The sequence below is a fragment of the Pleurodeles waltl genome, unplaced genomic scaffold (genome assembly GCF_031143425.1).
Source record: "Pleurodeles waltl isolate 20211129_DDA unplaced genomic scaffold, aPleWal1.hap1.20221129 scaffold_39, whole genome shotgun sequence".
Taxonomy (NCBI): Eukaryota; Metazoa; Chordata; class Amphibia; order Caudata; family Salamandridae; genus Pleurodeles; species Pleurodeles waltl.
Window position 1 is genome coordinate 5,691,358 of NW_027150097.1, and position 10,002 is coordinate 5,701,359.

The 10,002-nt window shown below is 45.6% G+C and overlaps 1 non-coding gene across 1 annotated transcript; it reads right to left on the bottom strand.

Annotated features, from left to right (window-relative positions):
- Positions 1-9,545: 9,545 nt before the first annotated feature.
- Positions 9,546-9,617, bottom strand: TRNAD-GUC (transfer RNA aspartic acid (anticodon GUC)). The gene has a single exon. It is a non-coding gene; the product is annotated as a tRNA-Asp (tRNA).
- Positions 9,618-10,002: the final 385 nt, after the last annotated feature.

Sequence of the window (10,002 nt, forward strand, 5' to 3'; positions counted from 1 at the left end):
CAGTTCATGGGCAGTAATTTTGCGCCTTGGTTTTTCCACACGCTTCTTGCGACCCTGTTGACTATTTTGAATGAAACGCTTGATTGTTCGATGATCACGCTTCAGAAGCTTTGCAATTTTAAGAGTGCTGCATCCCTCTGCAAGATATCTCACTATTTTTGACTTTTATGAGCCTGTCAAGTCCTTCTTTTGACCCATTTTGCCAAAGGAAAGGAAGTTGCCTAATAATTATGCACACCTGATATAGGGTGTTGATGTCATTAGACTACACCCCTTCTCATTACAGAGATGCACATCACCTAATATGCTTAATTGGTAGTAGGCTTTCGAGCCTATACAGCTTGGAGTAAGACAACATGCATAAAGAGGATGATGTGGTCAAAATACTCATTTGCCTAATAATTCTGCACTCCCTGTAAATCCAAACATAAACCCAAGCAGCGCCTGTTGCCCCCAAATGCCTGGGGCACCGAAAAAAGTCACCTCACGAAATGTGGATGGCAGTGCGACAAGGCTCAGAGCAACAAAATCACCAGCCGGTGAACTCCAAAATGGTGGCTGAGACTCAACCCTGAAACAGAGCCGCGGTATCTCCATTGACAGGGACTGGAGACAGCCAGAGATCACAAGCACCTGGAAAGTGCACTTGCAATATGAGAAACGTGAGTGGTGGCAATCCCCCCCCGGCATACATCGGAGACTAAAGGGAGAAGGGGGAGAATTGAACCACGACAAGCGTAATAGCGATCTGGTCCATCTCAATCGGACCGGAAGAATCGCTCGAGAAATTAGTTACGATCACGGTGAATCAGGAAAGTAGCCTGGACTCGACGAGTTGCACCCTTCCTTCCAGTTACTGAAAGTAAGTGACGTTGGGTGGGGTGTGCGATCCTACTGTGCTGTGCCCCGCCACAGAAGACCATTGGAGTGGAGGACCAGACTGGGTGTAGGAATGTCCCGGGCGGTGAAAAAGACAGACAACAATACCAATGGACTCCACATGACCAAGTGGCTGCGTGGAAGAGGGCGACCAGAAGGTCCAATGAGGCTGAGGATCTACGCCACATTGTTCCCTGAAATAACCCCCTAAGTCTTCATAATACAACTAAAAATACAAACTATATAAAAAATAGAACTATAGAAGGCAGAGGTTACCAAAATTGCCCTCCCTACTACTCCGGGCATCACTAAAAACCCACGAGACTGAGGATCAGACCTACCTGAGATTTTTGATTACATAAAAATTAGAAACCGGTTGCAGCAGACAGTATCTATATCTCAAAGAAACTAGGTTAAGAAACAGTACGATGGGAAAACCAAAAAAATAAACGAGAGGGCCAGGAACAAGAAGAGACAAATGCATCTAAACCTCCTGAACAAATTCCTAATTTAAGAACACAGGTCAATGCACCAACTCAAGAGACCACGCGAGATATGATACTCCAAACGATCAAGGAGTCCCGGGAAGCCCTGGAGCAGAAAATTGATACTCTAACAGTGGATCTTTCCTTGCAGAGAGATGATCATGGTAGATTAACAGATAGAGTGGTGTCAAATGAAAAAACTTTACAGCAGCTGGGCCCAATCCAGAAAACCCTATCCACAGACCTAACTGGGCTTGCCTCTCGAGTAAAATTACTGGAAACAAGAGCAGAAGATGCAGAAAATTGCGCCCGTAGGAACAATCTCTGACTGGTAGGTCTTCCGGAAAAAGTGGAGTTGATGGCAGCGAAAATGGAGACCTTCCTGGGGAACTGGATAAGAGAGGTAGTGGCCCCTGAGGACCTGTCACCCTTCTTCGCAATTGAGAGCTCCCAGTGTGCCAAATAGACCTCCCACTCCGGGAGCAAGGCCTCGTCCAGTTGTTGCTAAACTGCTCCATTTCAGAGACAAAGACCTCATCTTAACGCAAGCAAGACTAAAGGGAGAAATAATGCTGGAAAATCAACGAATCATGATCTTCCCGAACTTCATCAAAGAAGCACAAATGCAGAGAGCCTCCTTTAAGGACTCCAAACGCCTGCTCCGTGAACGTGGAATCCAATATGTAATGCTCTTCCCGGCCAAACAGAGTAGAATATGAGGGCAAGGCCCATTTCTTCACCTGGTATGGGAATGGCTGGAATGGCTGGACCGAACGACTTCTGAACCATGGAGAGGTGACCTTCGAATATCGAACAGGAAACGTAACAGATCCAAGAAATGTGGAATGGAAGCAGCTCCCCCAAGACATCAGACACTACGAGAAATGCGAGAGGCGGTGGACGCTGCGGCAGCTTTGAGTGGAGGGAACCTGGCTTTGACTCAATCAGGTGCTATCTCTGACCATGACTCGAGCTGTGGAGACTCCTCTGTTTCCTCGCGAGACACTTCCATCAGCATGCCTAAAGTAACTCCGAGATCCTCAGAAGACCTTATTTGAACATTAGTGACTCAAAGGGCTGTGAGTAGTAATGAACGAATAAACTGCCAGTTAATATCTGTTTATAACGCACTACGAGACTTGGGTTTAAATAGAAAATTAAGGTGCCTGGGAGGGGGAACTAGAAAGTTCAATTTGTAAAAATCGGCCACATTGAGGGTTCTGTTATATGAATATACAATACACTCAACTAGAGCAAACTCTAAAAGCAAATGAATAACAAGCCTGTCCATTGATGATATATTCTGCTAGGGCCCTGTGGGTGGGCCACGGTACAGGCTCTCGGTTTCTGGCGTGCCACCCTACCTATAGGATGCTAGTTGTAGTTTTAATAGTTTGGACGGGGATAGTTGTAGTTACCGGTCCTGGAGAAAGGGAGTTGGGATCTTGGGATCTTAGTTATGTGTGTTATAAGAGATTTGCACCCATCACCATAGCATTAACTGTCCTTCACATTAAAGAAACAATGGCGAGGTCCAAGCCACGACACCCCCGAGAAAGAATACTAAATTGGCGCATTACATTAGAATCCCATGGGTCCCCCCTTGAATTATAAAATCGCTACCTGGAACGTCAGGGGTTTGAATAGCATGAGCAAGAGATATAAGGTACACAACCAGCTTAGGCGAAGAGGAGTTCACATAGCTATATTATAGGAGACCCACCTCTTAAAACATGAGGTCAAAGCCCTTACGAAGAGATGGCGGGGTCAGGTAACTGCAACAACTTATTCGGCATTTGCAAGAGGGGTACTGATGTGGATTCGTCCCGGAGTGCCCTTCCAGAAAACACACAAGATCACAGATAAAGAAGGGAGGTATGTTTTGGTGGTTGGGAAACTGGACGGTAGAGACATTACAATAGGTGGAATATACGCACCAAATCAAGAACAGGGAGATTTCCTCAATAAATTATCGCTGGAACTGGGGCCCTATTTCACAAGATCTACTTTAATAGGAGGAGACTTTAATTGTACTGTAGACCCTGCTTTAGAAAGATCACACCCTCCCTTGCCGCATTCCCAGACCATAAAAACAGCCAAACTGTTTGCAGAATGGCAAAAACAATGGAGATTTGGAGATAGCTGGAGACAGGTCCACCCAGCAGTCCGAGATTATTCTTTTTACTCCACATTACACGACTTACACGTTCGATTAGACATATTTATTGCCTCCCCTGAAATACAAAGCGAAGTAGTAGCGGCCGAATACCTATGTCGTACTATCTCAGACCATAAAGACCATAACCCCCTGCTTTTATCGCAGACCTGGGGCAAAGACAGAACAAACATTCCAACTTGGCGTCTCAGAGCAGAAATGCTAGAAGACGAGGCTTTTAAACACCTGAGGTCCACAACAATTAGTGATTTCTGTGCCCTCAACTCGGGAACAGCGTCTTCCAAAGCAATTGAATGGGAGACGTTTGAAACAGTAGTTAGGGCGATTTGTATAAATGAAAACGTAGGGGTCGGACGGACATTAGAATTAGAAATCCAAAAACTTGAGGACTCTCAGAGACATTGAACGCAGGAGACCAGATACTCCAAATCTGACCTCCCGTTTGGTGGAAACTAAAGGAAAAATAGCAGAGGCAGCTGCAAAACTGAGCCGGTTTGACTATAAGAAGTACCTGACCAGGCAACATACAGAGGGAGAGTAAGCAGGTTCCCTTCTGGCGTGGCTTGCTGCTCTGCCGAAACAACAGACAGTGATACTAAAAATTGAGGATGCAACCGGCAATCGTATCTATGGGCAGAAAGAAATAAACACACGATTCGCTGACTATTACTCCCAGCTCTATGCCAGGCCAGTTGAGGCTCTTAGCTCCTCCCAAGTAAAGGACTTGGCGGACCTTGATCTTCCTCAACTGAAGGACGAGGACAGACTGGCCCTTGCTGTACCTATCTCGATAGCGGATATTAAAGCCGCAGTCCAAAATATGGCTAGAGGCAAGGTCCCGGGAGCGTATGGACTACCTGTGGAGTTTTATAGCATATACTAAGAGCAATTAGCCCCACATTTATGCACCCTATACACCGAAGCATGGGAGAAGGGATTTCCACTAATGAAGCTGTTGTGATCCCCCCACTGAAGCCGGATAGACCGGCTGGAGATGTTCGATCCTATTGACCATTGTCCATGCTTAATATGGATTATAAAATACTTAGTAGGATTTTAGCTACCCGTCTTCAACCCTACATGTCTACACTGATCCATAGAGACCAATCAGGTTTTATCCCTCAACGTAATACAGCACAGAACATTAGACGACTGGTCTCAATACTTCACTCAGCACCTCCAACACTGAAACAAGCTGTGATTATCTCAGTGGATATTGAGAAGGCTTTTGATAACCTTAGATGGGATTATTTGGAGAAGGTAATGTTGAAGCTGGGCCTTGGGCAAGACTTTGTCCGCTGGACACAACTGTTATATACGAACCCCACAGCGATGGTACGCACAGGCAGGACTTTTTCAGATCCGTACCAAATTGGCAGGGGCACTAGGCAAGGATGCCCCTTGTCACCACTGCTGCTTGCAATGGCTGTGGAGCCTCTTGCCCACATGGCCAGAACAGGTGTGTACTTTGAAGGTCTACAGGTGGGACAGCAGACACATCACATTGCACTTTATGCAGATGATATGCTGCTCTTCCTCGAGAACATGGAAGCTGGCCTACCAGGAGCAATGGCCATGATGGAGAGCTTTGGGGAGGCCTCAGGTTTGCGGATTAATTGGCAGAAGTCTTCTATCTTCCCGCTACTCGAAGGAACCCCGAAGATTACTTCGCTGCCAAGTTGTTCAGGTTTCAGCAGGCATCACGCACATCTACACTGCTCAAACTAATTAACCTTTCGCGTCACAATGTCTTCCGCACCTTTCCCTATACTGATCACACACCAACAATCCAAGATCTGCAATATACTTTAGTGGATCACTGGATGATATCCTAACCATTTTACTGAACCCAAGGAGAAAACAACAGCAGCTCCCACTGGTATGGAATTCGATACGAACATGCTGGGAACAGAGTCTGCGGCAAAAAACACACAATAGTCCCTTATGCTCCAGAGAAACCAATAATATGTCTGAAGCATCTAACAGGGGGTTTAGTCCTAGCAGGGGTAAAGAAACTTGCAATAAATAAAATAACATTAATGGGAGATCTATTCTGTAACAGAAAATGATGCACCTTTGCCGAACTGCAAGAACAATTTGATGTTCCTTTGGGAATGTTTATTACATATAACGCAATTACTAGGATTATACAAAGGACGTGGAAAATGGGTTTACAAGAACCTCCTGTAGAAGGACTTGCTCACCCTAATGGAAATGTTATGATTAACGGAAAATAACATATGGTTGGATGGGAGGGGCGGGTTAGGGATTAATGTTAAAATTGTTGAATCTGATAATTTTGTGTGAATCATTATATTGATGTGAAAATCAATAAAAGATATTTAAATAAAAAAAAAAAAAGAGGAGGAAGACTCGGCGAACAGGACTATTAATGCCAGGTGGAACCCTAAGGAGCTCAATGAAGAACCAGCCAACAATGAGGCTATGATGTACAAGAACAATGGGAGACGGGATATCGGGTTATAGGGGTGCTGAAAAATGATTAACTGCAGGGTAATAAAGTTGTACTTACCATACAAAGATGACCAGTGACAGAAATGCCCTGTTGGTAGAAGATTCTTGTCAGATGTCTCCTATGGATGGGGCAACTGCCTCCCGGGGCAGGAACATGCTGTCTGAGTACAACGGACTGTAGAGCTTGCATCTGCTGAAGGTCATTTGAGGATGACCGTCTGTCTCAGAGGTCCTACAGGAGGTGCTTCTGCTTCTTGAATTCTGCAGCCAGAGTCTCACTCCCTTGATTGCAGTGGATGGTGTGGCCAGGTCTGAGGTTTTCTGGGGGTGTAGCTGCTACCTGGATCGGGGAGAGTCCTGTTGGCTGGAGCCTACAGGAGTAGAGCCCTATGTCTGAGGCCTCCTAGGGCAGGGCTAAGGCGAACGGGGCTTGCTTCCTGCTACCAAAGGGGGGATTGAGGTCTCCCGTGGGCATGTGTCTGCTGCGTGAGGCCTCCTGGAGAAGGATCATGCTATCTAAGGTCTCTGTGGGGGATGCTGGCTATTGGGGGGTCGGGTCTTTCTGCCAAAGGTCTCTGGGGTGTCCTCAGTGCTTTAAATGGAAATATAAAAGTGCAGTTAATCAGTATTTACAGTGCCTGTTGCTCCTGAAAAGTGCTGGTACTCTTCAGTTAAATGTCTTGTAGCTGGGCTGAGAAGTGCAGGACCCCTCCGTATCAAATGAAAGAAGTGCAGGTACTCAGTACCAGACAGTAACTGCCCTTTAAAGCCCTGAATGTCCAGATTATATGTCATTGTGAAACCCCATCTAAAGGGACATGCCTGGTCCCACCTTTCCAACGCAGGTGTCACCATTCAATTTATTTATTCCAGATTGGCTTGGGTGGTATTTTATTATTCAAAAGCTGAACATCTGGGCATAGAATGGTAAACTGCCTTTGTTATTTTCTTGCCTTTTCCTCTTTCTAAATTAAATATGTTGAGTTATTCAGCTGTATGTTTCAAAATACAACAGCAAGAAGTACCAAGTTGTTGAGGTATTTAATTCATGGCAAGGTGGTAATACATCTTGCTCAAATATATTGTTTATTTTTAGCATGGCTTGACATTTGATTTTCTAGTTATTATGCTAAAGCAATCAACAGTACTGGTTGCTTAAGAATTATAACTAGGCAGGGGTTAAAGAGACCTCTTGAGTTCAAGAGGAAGATGACAGTTTTTGTCTGAGGAAGAGTTAAAAAATAATCCTGACAATGTTCTACAATTTATTGGGGTCGAGGATGCGTATCGCAGCGAGACGCTTTAGGTATTAGAAAAGGGCTCGGAGCCCTGTTGACGTCACGTCAGTGTTTTTCATTTGTTCGTGGGCTTGCCTATTAAAATCTGCTTGCTTTCATTAGTCGAAGGCATGCATACGTCATGCCTTTTCCGATGGCGAGCCCTCCTCGAGCACATCGACCAAGTACAGAAAACATGCGAGGCTCGCTGTTTTCTGCCTGGCTCGTGGACTACTTTTTTTTCTCTATTTTCCTAGCGCGATTTTGCTTGGCAGAAGTCGAGCGCTTAACAAAGTTAATTGCACTTTTTCGGGTTACGTACATAAATGCACTTTTGCCGATAGGTGAAAAGTCAGGTTAGGAGTTTACAACGCTATCAACTCTAACATGAGCAAACGTGAGACCCGTTGCATTGCAAATGCTTGTTTTTCATCTGCCAACCCTCGGCTATTCCAGAAAAGCAAAACATAAACCAATTGCTGTATTTTATTTCCGCCCCTTATACACACCCCGCCGTCACTTATGAAGTATTATTCTGGTGAAGCTGAGAAATGTGCCCCTCGGGGAATCTTCTAGTGATCTGTAGACAAAAGTGCTTACTTTGTAAATAAAAACGTGCCGTGCCCAAAGCCCTCCTGTAAAACACGCGGCTGCTGCAATTAACTCTGCGAAGAGGGAATACTGAGGCAGCGTAATCCTGAAGCCATCTCAGGCCCCTTCAATCCTTTTACAGCCACTCCCTGCCCCTTCCTCACACTCTTGCAGCTTTCTGCTTTCTCCCTTTGTGACGCTTTTCTGTCTTTCTCTTCCTCCGTCTTTTCCACATGTGTCTTTTGCTTGCAGTAAATGCTTGAGGCAGAAAAATAAGCGCCCATCCTCAAAAATAAGTGCCGGAGCTCAACACCAGAAACAACAAACACAAATTAAGCACTGTGACAAACCAACACCCCCAGAGCAGATCATAACAACATGAGAGGTTACAAGAGATGTTAATAGTAGGAAAATATTTTCCTCGAGAAAAACTGTCACTGAGATGTTACTCAGATTATGAATACTTAAAGTTCTGAAGCAGAAGTTATTCTTGTTGCCAGTGGTTTATCTATTTGCCTGAAACGTTGTTATTAATGGTGGGAGGTCAAATTAAGAAGTAACGCACGTAATGAAACAGTTCCAATTTTAGAATTAAAAAAATGTGTTCCAATGAAATAAAAAAGATGACATTTTGCCTGCGCGGAATCAAACCGTATCATGAAAAATAACTCGACGCTTTCCTAACCAGCAATGGATCCCTGATCACTGGGACCCAGCACAGTGCTGTTACTGCCTCTGTTTATAAGTTAAAATAGATGGAAAAACACTCGGTCTGTCCTCACTAAAGGGGGGAAATATCACCGGACGCACAAAATACACTACATTCGAGCAGACCTGGAAGAGGGAAATGTACTGCACCTTAAACACCCCGCACTCTGGGAGCTGCCAAGCCTGGGACTAGGAGACCCTCACTCCGCCTGCATCCTGGAGAGGAAAACAGCAAGAACCAGTTAGCTATGAACAGAAATAGTCAGTCCACTTCTAGGGGGTCAGTGCTTTATCTCAGGGATCCCTGCAGCTCATTCTAGGGCTCGACAAAGCTCTCCGGTGTCCCCGACTCCACCACGAGCACTTCATCCAGTCCCGGGTTTTGCTTTGGAGGCTCGGACCCCTCCCAATGTTAGTATTATACACAGGACTACAAGTCCCAGAATACACTGCAAAACCTGGCCTGGATTTAGTAACCTTGGAAGTATTAAAGCTCCGATGAGGGTGGCGAGGCGAGCACGTCCGGGTCACTGGTTCTTTTGCTTGCACAACCTGCCTGTAACTTTTACACTTAAATAGATGGAACGTTTCACCTTTGTAGAAAACAAATCCTTATTCAGAGCCCGCTCCAACATTTAATGTATTTAAAGTGAGAAAAACACTACCGTAGATGCATTTTATTTATTATGTAGTACTTTGATTTTATTTAAAAATAATAGCCCTCCAGTGCACGTTTTCTTTTTCGAGAAAGTACACAGTAACTTGACATGAACATGCGGACATCTTTTCCCAAGGGTGTAACATTCAAAAGATTGTCCGTGATAGTTTTTGAAAGACATATGATTACATTGCTAAAAATGTTACTTCGTCGAAATGAGGTGATTAATGAAAGGTCTCAATGCCAGAATCTCACTCTAAAATACATTTAAAATAGTAATCGGTTAAAAATATCCTCTCCCCGTCGGGGAATTGAACCCCGGTCTCCCGCGTGACAGGCGGGGATACTGACCACTATACTAACGAGGAACTGCTGAGCACGACTCTGATGAGCTGCTACTCGTCGTGTTCTGCAAACCGCCCCCACTCGGTGGGTGAGTTTATTCCTATACAGGGTGAACAAACACTTTCACTGCACAAATCACACACACCGGCTCCTCCTCAACACTTCACACAGCCTCCTCACCTCCCAGCAGACGCTCCCAGCAGCATCACCTTCCACACTCACTACAAGCAGCTCCGGGGCTGCTTCAGCCAGGGGTGGGGGGCACCGGCCTCGCTCCTCAGCCCAGGGGCCCCCCCCCGGCTCTGTCTCATCAGGGGGGGTTGCACAAAGGGACTGAGGGGACACTCTCCCGCCCCCCTCACCACCAGCTGGAGGACGGAGCTGGACTGGGAAGGGGAACAGAGGAGG